The following is a 23,175-nucleotide window of genomic DNA, read 5'->3' as shown; positions in this document are numbered from 1 at the left end:
TCCTTTTAAATTGAAAACAGAGATTCAGAAAAGCTGAAGAATTTATTAAGACAGGACTTGGAGATTCCTTGGGAACTTTTGGTTGTCAGACATATTAGCAACTTCCTTTTTGCTCAGTTCAAAAGCAAAGAGAACAGCTCCGAGTCAGTGTCTCTCAAAGTGTAGTGTGTGAAACTCTGCCCTCAGACTCTTGGGGTGGATGCTTGTTAAAAAGGAAGCTTTCCAGAACTCTCTTGGGATCTACTGATTCCTTGAAGTGTTAACCGGTATCTCAAGTGCTTCTTATACAACCTTAATTTGGAAACTCCTGGCATATTGAGTAACGCAGGGAGAAAATATCCTCCCTGCACTTGAAATGTGAAAGAATCAAATTGGGCCAAACCCTGGGCACCTTTTAGGGTAGGCTGGTCTGCTATTTGAGTTGTCACATTTGATGCTTTGCCTGGCCATCAAGCATCTCCCAACAACTGGTTCCCTTAAGAGCCAAACCTTCCTCTGCCATTACAGTTGTGACGGGCAATCTTGAGTTCCTTAGCTGTTTTCATCAACAGTAGGAAAAGAAAAGGAATTCTGGCACGCTAGTGATTATGGAAATCAAATATGGGCCTGTTCCACCTTAAAGGGCCTAGGCTTGCCTAAGTGCTTGGGTCTTGCAGAGTTTGGGCACCACCATATTTGGAGCGTGCCTACTTTGGGGCGGGAACCTCCTTGAGAGTGATTAGGTCAGCGCTGGGGGAGGTGACCTTGTTTGGTTTCTGGCACCCGAGAACAGTGGTGCACTGTTTCTGCTGCCCCCGTTTGCCTAATTGGCCCAGGCGCTCCATCAGAGCAAAGCCGCCCAAGAGCTCCTCGCTGGCCGCCCCCGCGGCCCGCAGCTCGGTAGAGGCGGGAAAGCAGCGCGCCTGCGCCGTGGGAACCGGGGCCGGAGGCGAAAAGCGGGGAGCGGAGGGGGGCCGCTGGAGCCGAGTAGCGTACAGAGCGGCGTGTGACGCGGGGACGCCGCGCGCTCCCAACGTCGCCCCGGTTTGACGCACACGGCACCAAACTGTGAGTTTCAGGGGTTATTTGGTCGGATTCTCCGGGACTCGAGTGGGTTTCGGGCCTCTGGGCTGTGGCGGCGGCGGGACTGAGGGTGGCGGAAGAACTTGGGGGACCCGACCTTCGGAGCTCGGGCCCGGGGAGCTACGCCCTAGGCTGGGTCCCAACCATCCAAAAGGACGCGTTTTGCCGCACAGGCTAAGATGGCGGCGGCGGCCGAGGAGGCGGAGTTGGTGCTACACAAGGAGCCCGGGCCCCGGGTTCGGGGAGGCGGCGGCCGCGGCGGCCGCGGGGGGCGGCGGAGCCTGAGGTGAGCGGCGGCCGCCGCCGCGGGGCGGGACTCGGCGGAGAGTGGGGGGCGGGGGGGAACCTTTCCACGGCGGCGTCGGAGGATCCGGTAGCGGACACAAAGGGGCTGAGCTGGGCACTAGACTTGGGGGTTTTGTTTAGTCACATGCAGCGGAGCAGCCAGTGAGCAGTAGGGGGAAGGGGCCGAGATCAGGCGGCTTGGGGAGCCTGGCGGTCGCCATTGCAACGCACTGAGTAACGGGGCGGTCCGAGAGCAGTCACCAACCCCTCTCCGGAGCTGCTCGGTTTTGGCCAGAAGCGCCAGCTCTGGCATTAATTGTACACACCCCTCCCCTAACGGGGGACCAGGACCGCATAGCCGTCCCCTCCCCCTGTTCTGCAAGATCTTATGCCGCTAGGTGCCTGGGAAGTAACGGCAAGAGGTAAATGGCCCAAAGTGTTTGGGTTGCCAGGGGCTTGGTGGGTGTTCAGCTAAAGCTTTTTGCTTCTCCAGGTCTGATTCCCTGGCCTTTGTGTCCCTGGGAGCTTAATCTCTGCCAGAGGAAAGCAGGTGTGCTCCACTTCTCCCGTGAACCTGAAGATGAGTTGTCCCAGACCCTTCTCAGTGATTGGAAACTTAGGTGGTGGAGCTAAAGGTTTCTTGTTACGAGACTTCCACAGACGACTCTCGTGTTGGGATCCATCCATGGTTTAGCAACATTAGTGGAAAACTTTTCTTGAACTGTCTGAGTAATATTGACATAAATTTAGTTGTTATAAAACTTTTATGTTTAGACTTCAGATTTTGTGTGGTCATTAAGAAGTACTCAACAAGGGGATAAACACAATGAGGGCCTAAATGATGATCCTGTTTTGTATACAAGTCAATAATTACAACAGAAATACCAAAACACCATCATCTCTTCTGGCCAGTTCCTACTAATGCCAGTCTTGTTGCATCTAGATGATAGATTAGATTTGCCTTACTAGTATATTGCTTCTCTGCAGTACTTTAGTTACATTTCCTTTGTCCAAGAAGGAAAGCATTTCAAAAAATAGACAACTCAAGTTACGCAAAGGAAACCTGCTCTTTGCCTTCAGTGTCGTGTGTAAGTATCCAGGGAACTTGATGGCAGTAATCCTGCCTTGGTAGCTTTGGTTAGAAAAAATTAGTTTTTATGAGGAAGTTATAATTTAGACATTTTAATGGGTGAAACATGAAGGCTTGACCACTGTTGGTGCAGTGATAAGTATATTGCTGTTAAAATCATGGCAGTGTAAATTTTAGAACTCTAACATAATGTTATACTGCACTTATGGCTACATCATACTTTGTATATTGTATTAACATTTGAAGTACAGAACTTGGAAACAACTAAGGTTTTGTTTTGGCCAGGTCGTACTAACAGAGTAAATAATGTGATTGAAGGGATAAACACATTTAGATTGTTAACTTTAGATCTCTGTTCAAATTAAAATTTGAGTTTTTTAATGTAACTTAAAACTTTCATTTTCCTTGCTTCTTTCAGATATATATTTTCCCCCTTTCAGCTTTTCTTCTAATAGAGAACAATCTTACTGTATTAATGAATAGAAGATACATTAACATTGGCAAAATGTATTACTGAGTCATGCAGTGTTAGAGTAGAAGGAATCTCAGGGAACAGCTAGTTAAACCCACCTTTTTATGACATACTTAGGGCTAGATATGATTATGTTAGTGCATAATGGAAAATTGTCTTTTCCACTTCTACCCCATTGCTCTTTTCAGTGGTCACATTGCTGGGATCAGAAGGTGACTGTCTGTAACTAATAATGGTTGAAAAATAAAAGGAGAGTATGTTCGAAAGTATCTCTTAGATACTGTTATTTTAATGAGAACTGTGACAATAAGTTAAAAACTGTTATTTAACATGATATGGCGATGTAGTTTTTAAAGTGACTTCCAGTGAAGTAATTCAGATACAAAATACAGACATTTCAAGTAATTTTGGAGCAATGTTTTTGAATTTGGAGTTTTTCAAAAAGCAGTCTTGACCCCCCAAAATTTAAAGAAACAAATAGCTTGATGAACTTCTTGGTAAGTTTGAAATAACTGCCATTACTACTAGTTATTACATAAGAAATGAGATGCCAAAAACAATGATACAGTGCCTTCATTTTGTAATAGTTTTTTTGGGGGGTAAATGGACATGCCACTTAGATTGGTTCTTGTTAAAAACAACTTGTTAAGATTACTACGACCATTGAATAGTAGATCTGTAAGATCTGTTAGGAAATTCAGCAAGTAGCAAAATCATTTATGGTAGGACCCCACGGTTCTTTAACTTCTTTGGATATCAAATATAACAAAAACTTGTTAAATTGTATTGAGGTTTTAAAGCTTTTATGGGTCATTTAAAGTGCATTTAAATTATTGAATTTTTAAGAAAGTTGATAAACTATTTCTTAATTTTCAACCCTGTGTGAGTGGGTTTACTTACATTTTAGTCTTATGATAATTAGGATTACTCTCAGATGATTTGTAATTACAAAGTGAGTCTGTTACCTGCAAACCTTAAACATTTTGCAGTTTTAATTTGTTATTCAAGTTATAAGGGGGAGAGTTTTTGAAATGTGGTTGAGTTGAGACTGTATTGGGTAGCAGGAGGAGAAAAGAGAGTCAAGGACAGTTACTAGAAGTGGTGGGGATGCCTGCAGTTTAGAGAAATCGATAGAAAAGATAAGGTTTGTCGGAGATACACTGTTAGTGTCAGGGTTACTTATTTCGATTCTTCTCAGGGTGTGATTACAAAGGAAAAGAGTGGATCTTATTCTTATTCTTGTAGGAATACTTTTCTCATGATTGCTTTTCAGACAGTCTTAAGGTAGGAGTTTGCCGTGAATTCAGAAATAGGTATGATGAATTATCCATTCCTAATTTTTAGCAGTCCTTTTAAAAAAGTGTTTTTAACTTTTTAATTGATAGCCTTATACAATAAAACATGAGAATGAAGGATAGCTACTATGATATTTTGGATAGGTATTCAAATGAGCTAACTTTTTACATTTATTATCATTAATCCCTATAGAGACTATTTTGTAGGTGGAATTTGTGAATATTTACAAAGTTATGAGATGTAGCAATGACTAAAGCAGTTCTAGAAGTACTGTCTTTTAATTTGGGTTTATTAGAGGGAAATTGTTGCTTTTAACATTACAAACCATTTACATCTGTGAATTTTCAGAAAATTGACAATAATCAATCTGATTCTAGCACTAGCTCACCCTGCTGGTTGGCTGAAGTATTTCTATTCTTCTCTTAAAAACAAACACAAAGATCACCGGAGACCTAGAAGGTAGAACAGCAAATTCAATTCATAGTTTTTCTTTAGGAAGATGGGGGTCTCCATGAAAAAGCTATTTTCTCATCTCTAGGGTCTTAGTTGCTCTATTGTTAAATTTTTTCTAAGAGCTGCCAAATCTGAATTGTGGAGTTACTATTCTCTGAATATACTAGGAACTCTTAACATAATTATGAGGAGTTACTATGTTTTTGTCCTTTTAAGTTCAAGATAGGACATCCTTTGACAATTGAGAGATGTTAGCAAGGAAAACAAAAAGTCCTGTGGATAACTTTCCAGGAGGAGAAAAGCAGAGGATTTCAGGGGGAAGAAAAGAAGCATGCCAGGACAGAAGCAGCAGTGCACACTTCTCCCGAATGGAGGAAAGTGAGGCTGGATTAAGATGAGTGTTTCTAAGATATTTCCTTTATACTCTCCCTCTACTAATCTTTGCTTTACCTCTTCTGTTTGCAAACTATAGCCTTCCCATTTCATTTGGGATTCTTGGAACTGTGATCTTGTAAGTAACTTTGTAAAAAGTATAGATGAATAATTTGTTCCTTGCAATTTAATTCTATTAGTCTAGATTGTGGTACAGTTGAAGTTGGTTAGAGTGATAAATATGATTTTTAGGTATGAAGGCTTTTAGTATGTGTATCATTCAATGAAGTTGAATATATAGCTTTTAAAAGTTTTTAAAAGACTTTTTGTACAAAGTCCAGAAATTTAAATATTTGGAAGCCAAATGGATAATTTAAAATAAAATCCTAATAAAGTGTTAGGATTAAAGTACTTTATAGTTTACAAAGCATAGATATCTGTATTATATCATTTATCTAACTTTTATAAAAGATTAACATTTTTATCCTTTCTTCCATGGTGTTTATCCTTTTACTGGAAAGCTTAATGCAAATCTTTTTCATCAGTTTCTTGAGGAAGATGTTAAATGTATCTATTATTTTCAAAACACCATTTATTGGGGAGGGAGTGGTTGCCAACTGTTGAATGGTTTGTGAAGGTGGGTAAAACCTTGCCAAAGTGGGAATTAATTGCCTGCTGCTTACTGTTGATTTACTGAATAATACACACACACACACACACACACACACACATAAATGTGTGTACATACACAAACACACACAGGAAATCATAGTTGCATTTGTAATTGTATATGAATAAAGAGGCAGGATGAGTTAAGGTTTAAAAGTGTAAGCCTTGAAGTAAAACTGATGGGGTTAAAATCTAGCTGTATGGGGGTGCCTGGCTGGCTCAGTCGCTGGAGCATGTGACTCTTGAGTCGGGGTTGTGAGTTCAGGCTCCACTCTCTACATTGGGCATGGAGAGTACTTAAAAAAAAATCTAGCTCTGTGAGCACTAAGCAAGAGGATTTAACAGTAATATCATCTTCATAGAAGCTTAAGATTTACATTGTACAATTCATGTAAAGTCCTTAGCTTTCTGGTGCACAATGGGTACACAAATGTTATCTTTTCTAGTAATAGTTATTACTGTTACTATTGTTTAATATTTTTTTATAGTAACTTGGAATTTTCACCTGCAAGTGATTTGGAATTGTATACTTTTGCTGTTGTTCCTTTTTTAGACCCATGTCTACAAAGGTAAGGTTGTTAGGAAGGAAATCAGAGGCAGGCACCAAAGTTTGGCTTCTCCAGTTCTAGCAGCAAAAGCTATTAACCAGGTTCAGTATTTCAGGAACACATTCCCTTTTGTTACTGGTCAGCTGATGAATAAATGCACTTGGGAATGAGTACATTTTAGTGAAGTTATTTCCCAACCAGTGTGTTGGTTTATCTTTGTTAAAACATCCTGAATTTCTTCACTCTCCTTTAAATTTTTGACGATGAGGATGGTGGTGATCATTAGGAGAGAGAAGAGGGTGAGTGGCTGTGTGTATTTGTACAGAATATATATATAAACCCCAGATAGGAAAGAAGAGTAGTTTCAGCAGCAGCTAGATTGAGGAGAGGCATGTTATCTTTTCACTGCTTAGTCTGAGTCAGGGGAATTTCCTCAAACAGCATTTCCTTTTGCTGTTTTCCTCTCTATACTTTGTTTTGTATTTGTCCGTGCTGATACAGTCTTAAACTTACTTCTCTCTTTAATTTTTCTTTTACCAGCTACTTCTCCCACCACCAACACAAACTTTAAGCTTTTTAAAAAAAGTTGTAAAAGGAAGCTAGTAAATACTTTTAAGTTCACATGCAGAGGAGTGTGAGTATGAAAAATGAGAAGTTTCATATATGCTTAAAAATAGTTTCAGCAGTTTGGAAAATGAATGGGGGAAAAGTCACCCATAATTTTATCACCATTATGTAGTCATTAGTATTAAAGGAAAAGGATATGAGACTGACATTAATTAAATATCTACTATGTATTCCTTATAATAATGCTTGATATATATATATTCCCATTTTTTATGCAAGGAAACAAACTCAGACTCTGGTCACCTAGATAGTAAATGGTACAGCAGCCAAGTTTGAACATAGGCATATCTTGATTCTATAGAAAAGTTCTTTCTATTCTGCCTTCCTCTCCTTTCTATCTATATTTTAACCTAATTATTACAATTTGTAAGTTTTATTTCCTACTTATAAAGCAACATTATAAAAGCATTTTTCTGCCTACCCTTATTTCAAGCGGTGTCTTATTGCCCACATTGTTTATTCATACCACCATATAAAGGCTCTTTGTCTTGGCTACTAGATATTGGTACAATGATATTGGTCAAAGTGGAAGCTGCCTTTTTCTTTACTGAGTGACCAAGAAGAAAAATATTGTAGGTTAATCAGAACTAATACTTTCTGGTATTAGAAAAGCTACAGGTTTAATAATACTATCTGATGAGACATTTAACTCAAAATTGGATATACATAAAACGTAGATGACATTTTCAATTTATAGCCATCAGAGAACAACTTTTTAAATAACTTTTTAAATATTTTTATACTTTGAAATGCCGTAAGCTTCCTTGTTAGAAATATTTTTAAATGATATTAAAATTAAATAGGCGCTTAATTCTCTTTAGTTACTATCTGTAATTCTTAATGTAATAATCACTATAAAAGGGAAAAATAATTGAATTCTTACACTATCATTGGGTGGATGACATGTATTAAAAAATAATTTGTGGGGCTTTTATAGATTGTATAGGGCAGCACTGCCCAATAGAATTATGTTGAGCCACAAATGTGATTTAAAATTTTCTATAGCTTTGTTAAAAAATAAAAAGAAATAGGTAAAATTAATTTTATTAATGTGTTTAACCCAATATATTCAAAACATTCTTTCAATATGTAAATACAATTGAGCTATTTTACATTCTTTTTTTGTCCCCCATGCCAGGTCTTCAAAATCAAAAGTGTATGTTCCACACTTAAAGCACATCTCAATTCAGATTAGCTAAACCTCAAGTACCTAGTAGTGACATGGCTTTCATATTGGACAGTGCAGCTATAAATAGTAAGTTCTATACAAGTATGGAGAAAGGATAGAGTAGAAATTGAACTGAGCCTTAAAGAATAGCTAAGAAAAGAGTATGCTGGAGAACAAATCTGTAAAGTGATGGGAATTAAAATAGGAGATGTAATTTGAAATCAGATAATAGAGTGGCTTGAATCTAGTTTAGGGAATGTTTTCTATGGGGGATGTGTATGTGAGAAATATATGTTAGAGGGTGCTTAATCCATGTCTTGTACATGAGCATTTGATAAATATTGAATTAATATGAGGCAGAACAAGAAAAATGTTGGAAGAATACTAACAAAGCCTCATAGGTCTCCTAAGGGGAAAGCACTCCTTGTGCTTAGGGTATGTTGGTGTTCTGTGATCAGCAATGTGATGGAGAATGATCAAAACGGATGAGATTTGAGAAAAGGTTTTTAGATTTGACCATTATTGGTAAGTTATATTTTTAAATTATTTATTTATTTATCTTAATAGATCTTATTTATTTATTTGATAGAAACACAGTCAGAGAGGGAACACAAGCAGGGGAGTAGGAGAGGGAGAAGCAGGCTTCCCGCGGAGCAGGGAGCCCGATGCAGGACTCGGTCCCAGGACTCTGGGATCATGACGTGAGCCGAAGGCAGATGCTTAATGACTGAGAGAGCAGGAGGGGAGGAGCAGAGGGAGAGGTTGAGAATCTCAAGCAGACTCCGTGCTGTGTGTGGAGCCCAACATGGGGCTCAATCTCATGACTACAAGATCATGATCTGGGCTGAAATCAAGAGTCAGATGCTTAACCAACTGAGCCACCCAGGTGCCCCTATATATTTTATTTAGATATATTGAAGTGCACAAATCTTATGAATACAGCTCAGTGAAATTTTACATATAGGTACACATAACTTCTACTCAGATCAAAATACGGAACGCGGTGCTTTGTGCCCCTTCCCATTAATTCCCCCTCCAGAAGTAACCACTATTTTGATCTCTATCACTATGAATAAGTTCGGCTCATTTTTGAACTTGTTTATGGCATATTTGTCCTCCTTTCCAAGGGTAGTGAGAGTTGATGGCTTGAATCTCTTTTCTATCCTTGCTTGGCATTAAGTGAATTTGGAGGTAATGAGATGGTAAGTAGTTGGTTCCATGGCTCTTTTTCTTTTTCCCTTGTGTGGTTTATGCCAAAATCAGAGAGGTGTTTCTTAGTTTTCACTAATATTGACCCTTTAGAAGTTTTAAGATGAGAAAACTTGTTTAGAATGCAGAGATTTGAATTGCTTCTAGAGATAACATAGTTATCTGGCTTGCTTTCATTACAGTATTTTCTAGGCATATAGCCAAGAAGTAGGTAGAGGAGGTCTTGGATTGCCTCCTTATATAGAGGCCTTTTGGAACCTCTTTAATAGTAGCATTTGAGCATTATGTGAGTTAGTTTTCAGCATTGCAGGTTACTTAATAAGGCGTTTGAGTATTTCTGATTGTGATTGTAGGGATAAGAATAAATTGGTATACTTCTGTTTACAGCTCAGTATCCATTCTCAACCTGAAAGATTTTGACATTTATGTGTAAAGAACTCAAATGTTACCTTGAGGACAGTTACACAAAAATTTGAATGGTTAAAATCCATGAGGTACACTTTACAAAATGAGAACTGAAATGGAGTTATTGATCATGACTTTTACTTCTAGCGCTTGAATCAGTTTTATTTTTTAAATGGAATTAATGGTCACAACATTGTGTTTCATAAATATTGAGCAGCAGAAGCCTTGTTTACTAGTGTAACAGTTGGTGCTTTTGGGAGAAGGATTTTTATTTCTGAAATATGTATTATAATAAAGTTGTAAAAAGTATATAACAATGAAAATATGTATCTTTACATCCTAGTATGCCTAGTTTTGAGGAATAGATATGTTTTATAAATTGTGCAGAAGTGGACATTTAGCTCAGATGATTAAGCATCTGCCTTCAGCTCAGGTCATGAGCCCAGGGTCCTGGGATCAAGTTCCACATTGGGCTCCTTGCTCAGTGGGGAGCCTGCTTCTCTTTCTTTCTCTCTCTTTGGCAAATAAATAAAATCTTAAAAAAAAAAAAAGAAAATACCTTTCTCATTAACGTTTGGATTATGAATGTTTTTGAATTTATGAATGAAAATATTTAAAGTTTTGGTTTTTTAAAATGTATAATAACTTTGCTTAATACACTCTTGCTCTAAGAATTTTAATAGTTGTCTTGAAGAAATAAAAGCACATCTATCAACTTACATAGGTTTTGTATTTGTGAAATATAGAAGGCTAAAGCAAAATTGGTTAGATTAGACCTTGAAAACATACGGTTATTATCTACAAAATATTAACTTTATATAATACCTTTTGGGTGAGATTTAGAAAACCACAAACAAAACAGTTTGAATGTTACTAATTAACAGCCTTAAGAGCTGACTTCTGTGGGTAGAAAAAACACATTTAAGGGTATGTTCTATGTTTTTGTGTTGTTTTGGCAAAAATGGCTTATTATATTTGAATTTAGTTTTGGGAGATTGGATTTTTTTGTATGCAGAAAAACTTTATTGTATGGTTGTTTTCTCCAACCTTTGCTTGTTTTCATTGGGTTAGTTATTATATAGAATTCACGTAGTATCTCACTGGGGGTAAGAATGCTGAAATAATAGAGCGAAGTAGATATGGCTCCTCCTCTAAAGAGCTCATGAGCTAAGACACAACTTGAGGAGTACTTAATAATGAAATATTTGAATTACTGAGTTGACACAAAATAAAATGAGTAGTATCCAGTAAGATTGGACTAATTAATTAAGCTTCTTGGCAAAAATGTTTTTATAATCTAGGTTTTGAAGTATGAATAGATTAGTGGAGAGGGAAGGGAGTATCAACTAGGGAGAAAGTTATGTTAAAAAGCGCAGAGATGAGAATTGTGGAATGCAAGCATTTTCCTTACTCAAAGTAGAATCTATTTTAAATGAATGTAATGAAAAATAAATTTGATAAGATTGTGGCCTGAGCTGGAGGAATCTAAAGAAATTTGAATTAGAAATTAGTCCACTGAACAGAAATAAATGAAGAAAAATAAAAAAGATTAGCAGCCAGATGTAACATGACTGAGAGAAAGATTGAAGTGAGGAAGTTAGAGGTTATTATCTTGGTGGGAGGGAGGGAGTAAGGATGGGTAGTTTTAAAATCAGGCAGGTGAAGTGTGTGGCTCCTAAGTTTGTCATGCAAAGTTAAAATTAGAGTGGAACAGTTTTGTTATCTCTAGCTATTGAAAATAAATTTACTTGGACACACAATTTGCAAATAAGTTATTAACACTAATTGGGATACATCTGCTTTGTTCTATAAAAAAACTGATGAGCTTTTAAGTTTGATTGGAAAACTAAGTAAAACTCAAGAAAGTTATGCCATAGCGGTATTTTCTGAAATGCTAGTACTTTGAACTAAAAAAAAATGCTTGAGATGAATAAGAAGAGCTTGTAATTGTAATGTTGTATTTTGAGTTATAATAGTACATTGTAGCCATGGTTTAAGAGACATTCTAATTGGTATAGGAGCTGGTGGGAAAAGATAATAAAAATTAGTTTGGACTTTTCATTGTTTAAATTTGTTTTAAAATAAATGCTTATTTTAAAATTTAGGATAGTTGAGAACACACTGCTTTTTATTGGGGGAAAAGATTCCTATAGTTCCCTTGGAACAGAAGTATTTTTTTGAAATTTGAGATATAAGTTGTCTTTAGTGGAGTTTTTAAGAGTTCTGGAATGTGTACCATGTCTTCAAGTGAGTAAGATTATTGTTAAAACTGAATAAGTTTTTTGAAAGAGTTATTTATTAGAGAGAGAGAGAGAGAGAGAGCACTCGTTGTGGGGAGGGGCAGAGGAAGAACAGACTGCGATGAGCACAGAGCCTGATGCGGGGCTCGTTCCCACGACCCTGAGATCACGACCTGATCCAAAACCAAGAGTTGGATGCTTAACAGACTGCACCACCCAGGCGCCCCTTAAAACAGAAGAATTAAAAAACTATGAAAAAGTTATACAAGTAATACAATTAAAAATTGTTTTCTGCCCTTTTTAGTTAGTAAATAGAAAAGGATTTGGGAGTCAATAGAGTCTAGGAATTTAAGATAGTATGTTAGTCTTACTTTAACAAGTTTACATTTTAACCATTCTCACAGTTAATATAGGGTTAACTTCAGTTAGTAAAGAAGTTAGGTTTGTGGCAACATGATAAAATAGGGAGGTACATTTGACTGTGTCCAAGTTACCTGTTGAGATGTCAGTTAAAGCAAAAGAAAATAGGCTGTTCCCTACTGTCACTGGAAATAGAGATTTCATCCATCCTCTGAAGTTTGGCATTTTGGTATAAATACTGTGGGTGAGAAGGGATGAGAGCGGAACGGTCTACTCTCTGATTATCATGATGAACTATTGGTATGGGAATAGGAAGCTTCCCTGAAAGCCCTCCCCTGGACCTCTTTTCTTCCCTGTTTGCCTATAAACTTCTTGGAAATAGATCCACCCCCACCTCTTTGTGCTCCTTGGGTCTATACAAGCTGAAAAACAACGAAAAATCACCATGTGCATGAGGAGAGGCCGCAGTTTGAGAGGGATGGGGACCAGGAAACAAAATTGACTATTCCATACACATTGCTCCTACCGAAAATTTCATACAGGAAAGAGGTGGAGGAGATGGAGATAATTTCCAGTTGCTGTGATGGAACCACAAATCTTATGCTAGTTCAGTGAATGCCTTAATGATGGCAGTTCCATTTAGAGTGATACAAATGGCATCCTACGTAGGTGTCCTTTAGTGTGATATTCCTTCTTCTGGTTCATCTTATTTTCCAAAACTTATTCACCAACTTCCTTTCAAGTTTGGTTACCTTAAACCCTTCCAATAGCTTTTTCTTCATGTAACAGGAATTGGTCCTCCTCACTCCCTGCTTTTACATACTGAATTAAAAATTTTTGGTGTGTGGTTTTGAGTTTTATCTAAGACATAATAACAGAAATCTTAAAAATAAAGGAATGGCAAAAATAAGAAAACTTACAAGTTCATCAGTTCAAGCAAAGGAAAAAAACCTTTCTAGGGTAAAATGGATGAAAAAAGGCATTTTTTAATTAATAAAAAGTTAGAACTATGAAACACTATCAGGCTTGAACTTTTGTGTGATAAACAGCATTGAAATGAGAAGTGTAGAGTAAGTAGCCTTTTTTTAGAGAAATTAGTAATATCAACTTTATCTCTCAGAATTTAATAGATCAAATAAACAAAAATTAAGACTATAAAGATTTGAGTAGCAGTATGTTTTACTTATTAGATGTATGTCAAATTTGGTACCAAGTAGAGAATAGACATTCTTTTCAAATTCCTGTGAATTTTTAAAAAATTGTGTTGTGGGCTTCAAAGAGAATTTGAAGTTTTAAATTAGAGAAATTGTATAGGCCAATGTTTTTTCACTAAAGTAATAAAACTAGATGTTAAAGCCAAATGATTATAACTACTTGGATGATGAAAACTCTGTGTATTCCTGGGATTTAAGCTTAAATTTAATACTGATTAGCGGTTAACAACGAGTACATGACACAAAAAACAAATGAGATTAATGAATATTAATTAAATGAATTAAATGAATATTTAAACATGATGAGTTAAAAAACTTTGCTATCAAATTCGTAATAGAATTATAATAGTGGTTTTCTTTTTTTTATAATTTTTAAAAATTATTTATTTATTTAATTGACAGAGACAGCGAGAGGGAACACAAGCAGGGGGAGGGTCAGAGGGAGAAGCAGGCTTCCCGCCGAGCAGGGAGCCCAATGCGGGGCTCGATCCCAGGACCCTGAGATCATGACCTGAGCTGAAGGCAGTCGCTTAACCAACTGAGCCACCCAGGCACCCCTATAATAGTGGTTTTCTTAAAAAGGCATTGGGTGTTAAGGACAAAGAAAACTGGAAAGGTGATCACAGAAGTAAAACTTTGGAAGCTTGAAAGCAGCAAGTGGTAACTAATTTTGTAGATCTGAGAAAACTGAATTTTCTGCTTAGTAGAGGAGGCCTAGAATTGGTATTGTAGACTCTGGGATGCTTCAGAAATTGGTGGCTTCATGTACTTTGAAAGAATTGCCCCAAAGTGTATAATAACAAGTAAGCAACACTTGTGGTACTAGGAAAGGGTTTCGTACCTTCAGGTTTCTTCTCTGATACTCAAATGGAGGATTTCTGTATTTGAGAACTCTACACACAGCTTGGGTTAAGGATATCATACTAAAAAACCAGAATTACACAGCAATCTGTATGTTGAACCAGGAATCATCCCCAGCCTCTTTTTCTCTGTTAGTTCTGAGAATACTGGGGGTCAGGCTCATAACCCCAGATGTGAGATTGGAAGATTAATCCTATTACGGCAAACTAATGATCAGGAAAAAAGACCAACAGATAATAACAGATGTGGATCCACCCAGGGGAATGGCCCCAGATTGATCATCTTGTAATGACACCTACCCATTAACACAGGATTTCCAGATAGCTTTTATGTTTCATTTTAAGATATGACAATAAGGATCATTAAACATTTGAGATAACCCCAGTATGAAAGAGGAGATAGAAACAGCAGTCCCCCCCCCCAAAAAAAAACACAAAAAGTTAGTGAAATATGTTTGGAAGTAAGATAATTGTATCTTTGAAACAAGAAAGGATGCTTGCTATAAAAAGTAAAAAGGCAACCCTCAGAAAAAAGCTCTTAGACCTTTAGAATATGAAATAATAGGAGGATTGGAAATATAGAATATGAGATACTTTAATGGAAGAGTTAGAAATTAAGAATATTAAATTCTTGTAGAAGGTTGGAAAGTTGAGGAAATCTTCCAGAAAGCAGGACAAAAAGATGTAAAGTAGAAGATAAGGAAATTAGAAGATCATACTTGGTGAGTTTAACATATGAAAGGTAAGAATTACAGGATGGGAGAAAATGTGTGGAGGAAATTAATATAGTTGAACAAAAAACTTGGGTTTTCACATTGAAAGGACTTACAGAATGCTCAGCATAGTGATTGAAAAACAACACATTAAAGTACATCATGATGAAATTTCAGACACCAGAAATAAAAGGAAGATCCCAGCAGCTTTCCCATATGAAACATATAAAAGAGATTAGGAATCAGTAACAATGGAAAGGAATTGTTAGTGGAATAATGCCTTCAAAACTCTTTAAGGTATTTCCATACTACTAATTCTGTACCTTCCCAAGCTATCAAGTGTGGGAATAGGCTAAAATTATGAAATATAAGAGGTTCTTAGAATATTTCCTTCAACTGCACTGTATCTCAGGAAGTCACTGGAAGACATGGACTTTATCAAAATGATGAGTTAAGTAAAAAGCAATTCTGCAGGAAATAGAATTTAGTATAGGAGAGAAGTAAAGAGAACACATACCTAAAATGGTGAGGGAAATCCAAGGAGGGTGGGCTGTGCAGCAGGTCTGAAGAATGATCAGTTCAGATTGGGACAGGAAGAAAAGAGGATCTAGATGGTATGTCTTTAGAAACACTTGTATGCGAGCACACATGAAATAGAGGGGATTTTTGTGATTTTATTCAAAAGGGACATTTATCTATAGTTTTTCTGTGATGTCTTGGTTTTGGTATGAAGGTAAAATAATGACTTCATAAAATGAATTAGGAAATGTTCCTTCCTGTTCTATTTTGGGGAAGGTTTGAGAAGCATTGGTGTCAATTCTTGAAACATTTGGTTTAAAGGTAGATTGCACCAGAGAATCCATCTAATCCTGTTTTATTTTTGGTAAGTTTTTTCATTACTTAATCTCTTTAATTTGGTATAGGTCTATTTAGATTTTCTGCCTCTTCTTTAGTTTCAGTAGTTTTTTCGTAGAAATTCGTCCATTTTGTCTAGGTTAATTTGTTGCTATACAGTTGTTCCTAGTGTTCCCATATAATCCTTTTTATTTCTTATTATAATGCCAGTAGTAAAATGATCCTTTTATTATTCTTGATTGTAATAATTTGTCATTTTTTCTTGGCCAGGCTTCTGAAGGTTTGTAAATTTCATTGATAATTTCAAGGAACCAACTTTTGATTTCATTGATTGTTCTGTATTTTCTGTTCTCAGTTTCATTCATTTAAGCTGTAATCTTTATCAGTTTTCTTCATCTGCCTGTTTTGGGTTTAGTTTTCTCTTTTTTTGTTTTTTTAAGGTCAAAGTTAGGTTTTTGAATTGAGATTTTTTTAATGTAGGAATATATAGCTATAAATTTCCCTTTAAACATTGCTTTCACTTCATCATTTAAATTTTGGCATGTTGTGCTTTTGTTTTAACGTATTTTATAATTTTCCTGTGTGATTTCTTTGATCTATTGGTTATTTAGTTGTTTAATTTCCACATATTAATTTCCCGTATTTCTTCTGTAAAAAGTGCTTTCTAGTTTGATTCCCTTGTGTTTGGAGAACATATTTTGTATGATTTTATTTCCTTAAAATTTTTGAAACTTGTATTATAGCCTAGTATATGGTCCATATTGGAGAATGTTCCATGTACACTTGAGAAGAAAGTGTTCTGCTGTTTTGAGTGGAGTATTCTGTAGATGAATGTAAAGTCTAGTTAGTTTATAGTGTTAAAGTCTTCTGTTTCCTTGCGGTTTTTTGCCTGGTTCTATCCATTATTGAAAATGAGGTATATAAGTCTCCAACTATTTGTATTAGTTTTTATCTGTTTATTCTTCCTTTCAACTTTACATGTTTCTGTTTCATATATTTTGAGTCTTTATTGTTAGGAGTATATATATATATATAGTTGATCTATAATTTTTGATGAATTGATCCTTTTATTATTATAAAATGTCCTTCTTTGTCTCCAGTAACACTTTTTTTCTTTAATATCTATTGTGTCTGATAAGAGTATAGCTACTCCAGCTCGCTTTTGGTTACAGATTGCTTGGGAGATCTTTTTCCATCCTTTTACTTTCAGCTTATTTGAATCTAAAGTGTCTTTGAACCTACATTGTATCTCTTTTAGATAACATCTAATTGGATTGTGTTTTTTTTGCCCATTCTGTCAGTCACTGGGTTTTGATTGGAATGACCAATTAATTTGCATTTAATGTAGTTACCGATAAGGGAGAATTTATGTCTGCTATTTTGTTTCCTGTGTCTTAAGATTTTTTTCCGTTGTTCCTTTATTCCTCAATTATTGCCTTCCTTTGTACTAGATTATTTTCTAGTACCGTTTAAATCCCTTGCTGCTTTTTTTCACTATTTTTTTCACTGTGGTTGTCCTGGGAATTGCAGTTAATAACTTACTTCAGTCTAGTTCAAATTAATATCAATTTCAAAAATATACAATAATTTTGCTATGTAGCTCCATTCCTTCTCCTTCCTTTGTGCTATTGTCATGTAAGTTATCTCTATATGTCTTTTAAATGATAGAAGAAAAAAGTTACAAAATTAAAAATTATACTGTCTTTTATATTTACCTATCTAGTTACCTTTTTTGTGCTCTTTATTCTTCAGGTGAATTCTTACTGTCTAGTGTCCTTTCATTTCAGCCTTTAGTATTTCTTGTATAGCAGGTCTTCTGGCAACCAGTTCTGTCAGTTTTTGGTTATCTGTGAATGTCTTAACTTTCATTTTTGGAAAGTAAAGAATTCTTGGTTGACAGTATTACTTTTCCAGTACTTTGAATATGTCTTCCTATTGCCTTTTGGCTTCCCCGATTTCTGATGAGAAATTAACTTAATTTTATGGAGGACCTTGATACGTGACAAGTCACTTATCTATTCGCTTCTTTCAGGATTCTCTTTTTTGAGTTCCTTGAGCTTTTTGGGTGTTAGAGTAATATTTTTCATTAAATTTAGGGGAATTTTCAGTGATTATTTATTCAGATATTGTTTCTGCCCTTTTCCCTCCTCTCTTTCTGGGACTCCCATTATGTGTATGTTGGCATGTTTAATGGTGTCCCTCAGGTATCTTAGATTCCTCTTTTTTTTTTTTCCTTCATTTGTTTTTCTTTCTGTTTTTGGAGTAGATAATCTCCATCTTCAGATCCACTGATTTCTTCTGTCTGCTCATATCTGCTGCTGAAAACTTCTAGTGAATTTTTATTTTATTTAAATTTTTTTACTTTTCAACTCCATTTCTCTTTTATTCTTTTTCATGATTTCTTTCTCTGTTTATGTTTTCTGTTTGTGGGACATCCATCTCATACTTTCCTTTAGTTCATTTGACAAAGTTCCTTTAGTTCTTTGAACATGTTTAAAGTAAGTGACTTGTGAATATTGCCTAGTAAGTCTAATGTCTGTGTTTCCTTGGACAGTTTCTGTTGACTGCTTTTTGTTTGTTTTCCCATGTGTATGAGCCATTCTTTCTCATATACTTATAAGTTTTATCATTTTTTTTTTGTTGAAAACTACATTTTAAATAATGTGGCAGCTTTGATAATCAGATTCTCCCCTTCCCAGTGCTTGTTGTTACTATTTGTTGTTTATTGAACTAATAAAAGAGTTTTTTTTAAACGAATTCTGTAAAATCTGTATTCTTTATCATGGGTGGCCACTGAAGTTTCTATTCAGTTAGCTTAGTGGTCTAATAATTCGACAGAGATGTCCTTAAATGCCTGAAGTCTCCCATTCTCAACATTCAGAAAGGAATTTTATAACTTTGCCTTACACTTCCTGCTTGTGCAGAGCCTCTGGTTAGCCAGAGGTGAGTGCTTAGGGTCTTCTCAGGCCTTTCCTGAGCATATGCACATCCCTGTGCTTACATGTGACCATCTAGATTCTCAGGAATATATTGCAGTTTTTCTTAACACCCAGTTTTTCTTTTTCAGCTCTTTCGGTTAGCCTATTGTTTGTCTTATCCACTGCCTTGGTCAGCTGCAATATAAAACAGTGGCCTCTGATAGTTTTTTGACAAACATCCTTGGGGAAAAGTTTTGCTTTGTTCTCTTTTTGCATTGGGTGAGCTCCGAGGTCAAATTAATATAACTTTGGGAGTGGGGTCTTCCAAGAAACCACCAAACATGTCAAATAATGACAGTCCTCTGGGAATGTAGTAGAGGTGATCTCATCATCTTCTGCCCCCCCCCCCCCCCCGCCCCAATATAGCTGCTGGGCTATTAGTTTTTACCAGGTTTGTGGACTGTTGAGTTTCAAAGCTACTATAGAGCTGGAGTGGGAGGATGGGAATAGGGCAAAATAAAATGCCACAAAATTTGCTGGTCTTGATCAAGATTTAGCCATCTTTCTTGAATAAGTTCTACCCAGATTGCAGCAAGACTTTGGTTAATTTCTTGTTTGGAAAATGTTGACTTTTCTTTTTTTTTTTGCCATTGTTCTTGTTGATTTAATGGAGATGATGTTTTTCAGATGTCCTTATTTTGATATTTTTGCGATGTCTTACTGTTGAGTTTTGAGAGTTCTATTTTAGAGTCTTGTTACGTAGTTTGCAAACATTTTCTCCAACTCTGTCACTTGTTTTTTAATCCTCTTAACAGGATCTTTCACAGAGTAAATAAAAGATTTTTGTTTTGATGAAGTCCAGTTTATCAATTTCTTTATTTTATGGATCATGCTTTTGGTGTTAATTCAAAGAATCTTTTTCTAGGTCTAGATCCTGATGATTTTTTTTTCTATCTTCTACAGGATTAATAGTTTTACATTTTAACATTTAAATCTGTAGTCTACTTAAAATTAATATTGGTATAGCATGTGAGATTTAAGTTGGTATTCTTTTTTTTCTCTCTTTATATTCAGTTGTTCCAGCACCAGTTGTTGAAAAGACCTGTTTTTCTCCATTGAATTGCTTTAACACTTTAGTGAAAAAGTCAGCCATCCTTATGTAGGGCTTTGAGGAGGTTATAGAAAACATAGAACGAATACTAGAGAGTTAATTCATTTTTTTATGTAGGAGGCAATTAGATCCAAAATGAAAAACCAGTATAACCAAATTGTTTAGAAATTGGGTGGGGGAGGGATGGTTAGAGAAGAGATGGTGGGTAGTGCTGGTTTTCATAACAAGCTTTATTTCATTCTTAAAATACGCATTTGTATGATTTTAATTAAAATAACAAATACTATAGGGTGATGCCAGTGCTTAGGGGAAAATTTAAAACCTTAAATGTCTATATATATTTTTTTAATTTTATTTATTTATTCATGAGAGAGAGAGAGGCAGAGGGAGAAGCAGGCTCCCAAGGAGCAGGGAGCCCGATGTGGGACTCGATCCCAGGACTCTGGGATCATGACCTGAGCCGAAGGCAGACGCTCAACCATCTGAGCCACCCAGGCACCCTATATTTTTAATTTTGAAATGTTTTTAATGTGGAAAAAATAATACATGGTAAAAAAATGTACAACTTCAGAATTCAAAAGTGTGTACCTGCTTAACCAACCCCTAGTCAAGAATTAAAACATTGCCAGTTCCTCCATTCTTTTCCCTTCCAATCAAACCTTTCCCTCTGTCCTTGAGAGACTACCATCTAACCTTTTATGGTTTTTGTTTTGTATTTTTATATTTTTAATTTTTTTTTTATATTTTTACCACTTTTTGAACTATGTATTTTTTCCTGTTAATGAAATTTATGTAAATGGATCTTGGCTTTTCCAGCATTGTTTGTGAGATTCATACCTATTTTTGCATGTAACAATAGTTCATTCAGTTTCATGGCTGTGCAGGCATACCTCATTTTATTGCACTTCACTTTGTTGAGCTTTGCAAATGGTGCTTTTTTGTTTTTTTTTACAGATTTAAGGTTTGTGGCAACCTTGTATCTAGCAAGTCTATTGGTGCCATTTTTCCAACAGCATTTGCTCATTTCATGTCTTTTTGTCACATTTTGGTAATTCTTGCAACATTTCAAACTTTTTAATTATATTTCTGATGGTGATCTGTGATCATTGATTGTTGATGCTATTATTATAATTGTTTTGGCAATTATAAGTTGGCAAACTTAATAAATGTTCTGTGTGTTCTGACTGCTCCCCAGACTGGCTGTTCCCCTGTCTCTCTCCTTTGACTCGGGCCTCCCTATTCCCTGAGACACAATATTGAAATTAGGCCAGTTAATAACCTTATAATAGCTTCTAAGTTTTTAAGTGAAAGGAAGAGTTGCATGTCTCTCACTTTAAATCGTAAGCTAGAAATGATTAAGCTTAGTAAGGAAGGCATGTCAAAGGCTGAGATAAGGCCAAAGGCTAGGCCTCTTGGACCAGTTAGTCAAAGTGTGAATGCAAAGGAAAAGTTCTTGAAGGAAATTAAGAGTGCTACACCAGTGAACACATGAATGACAAGAAAGTGAAACAGCCTAATTGCTGATGTGGAGAAAATATTAGTGGCCTGGATAGAAGATCAAACCAGCCACAACATTCCCTTAAGCCAGAGCTTAATGCAGAGCAATAGGCCCTAAAGGCTAAGAGAGGTGAGAAGGCTGCAGAAGAACTGTTTGAAGCTAGCAGAGTGTGGTTCACCAGGTTTAAGGAAAGAAACCTTTAGAACATAAAAGGGTAAGATGAAGCAGCCAGTGATGATGTAGAAGCTGCAGCAGGTTCTTCAGAAGATATCTAGCTAAAATAATTAACAAAGGTGGCTACACTAAACAACAGTTTTCAATGTAGACAAAGCAGCCTTATATTGGAAGAAGATGCTGTCTAGGACTATCATAGGTAGAGAGGAAAAGCCAGTGTCTAGCTTCAAAGCTTCAAAGAGCAGGTGACGGTTGTTGGGGCTAATGCAGTTGATGACTTTAAGTTGAAGCCAGTGCACATTTACCATTATAAAAATCTTGGGGCCCTTAAGAATCATACTAAATCTACTCTGCCTGTGCTGTATGAATGTAATAACAAAGCCAGGTTGATAGCATATCTTTTTATAACATGTTTCACTGACTATTTTAAGCCTACTGTTCAGATCTACTGCTTGGATAAAAAGATTCCCTTGTAAATATTACTGCTCACTGACAATGCACTTGATCAAGAGCTCTGACAAAGATGTAGAGTGAGGTGAATGTTGTTTTCATGCCTGCTAACCCAACATCCATTCTGCAGCCCGTGGATCAAGGAGTAAATTCAACTTTCAAGTCTTATTTAAGAAGTACATCTTTTAAGACTGTAGCTGCCATAGGTAGTGACTCCTCTTATAGATCTGGACCAAGTAAATTGAAAACCTGGATTTACCATTCTAGATGCCATTAAGAACATTCATAATTCATGGGAAGCGGTCAAAATAAAAACACGAACAGGAATTTGGAATAAGTTGAATTCAACCCTCAGAAATGACTTGGAGAGGTTCAGGACTTCAGTGGAGGCAGTAACTGCAGATGTCATGGAAATAGCAAGAGAACTAGAACTAGAAGTGGAGCTTGAAGATGTGACTGAATGGCTGCAATCTCATGATAAAGCTTGAACGGATGAAGAGTTGCTTCATAGGGAAAAGTGAAGAAAGTGCTTTCTTCAGATGTTATCTATTCCTGGTGATGATGCTGTGAAGACTGTTGAAATGACTACAAAGGGTATACATATTACATACACACTTAGTTGATAAAGCAGCAGCAGGGTTTGAGAGGATTAGGCTCCACTTTTTTCCCAAAGTGTTTTGTATCAGTTTATAATCTCATCAACACTTTTGCACTTCATCTTCACCAATATTTTGTATTGTTAATCTTTAATTTTAGCAATTTTTGTGGATGTGTAGTGGTTTTATTTCCTATTTCCCTGACTGCAAATGTGATTGTACCTTTTTATATATTTATTGGCCAGATTTTATAAATATTTTGTGTATTTTTGAAAAGAATTGTGTTCTGCAGGTTTTTGGGTATAGTATTTATATGTGTCAAGTCAGTTTGTTAAGCATGTTGTTTAAAACCTCTACATCCCCCCACAATTTAATTGCAACATGTTGGTTCAATTAGAGATGTGTTAAAATCTTCTACGGTTATTATGGATTTGTCTTTCTCGTGTTGCTGCCCATTTTTGCAAATTTAGAATTGTTTAATGTTTCTGATGAGTTGAACATTTTATCATCATTATTTCTCGTTGTCTTTG

At 36.2% G+C, this 23,175-nt stretch overlaps 1 protein-coding gene across 7 annotated transcripts in view; it reads left to right on the top strand.

Moving 5' to 3' along the window:
* Window positions 1–818: 818 nt before the first annotated feature.
* ZNF644 (zinc finger protein 644) overlaps window positions 819–23,175 on the top strand; it is a 208,187-nt gene continuing 185,830 nt past the window's right edge. For 4 of the 7 annotated variants that reach the window (XR_003523433.2, XM_027614200.2, XM_027614213.2 and 1 more), the window contains exon 1: window positions 819–1,047. The gene's annotated coding sequence lies outside the window, so the exon portion shown is untranslated. The other 3 variants (XR_003523439.2, XR_003523446.2, XR_003523448.1) reach the window with 3 other exon arrangements.

This window comes from Zalophus californianus, chromosome 4 (assembly GCF_009762305.2).
Source record: "Zalophus californianus isolate mZalCal1 chromosome 4, mZalCal1.pri.v2, whole genome shotgun sequence".
NCBI classification, from domain to species: Eukaryota; Metazoa; Chordata; class Mammalia; order Carnivora; family Otariidae; genus Zalophus; species Zalophus californianus.
Note: the sequence above shows the minus strand (reverse complement) of the source record. Positions and strands in the feature narration are given on the sequence as shown.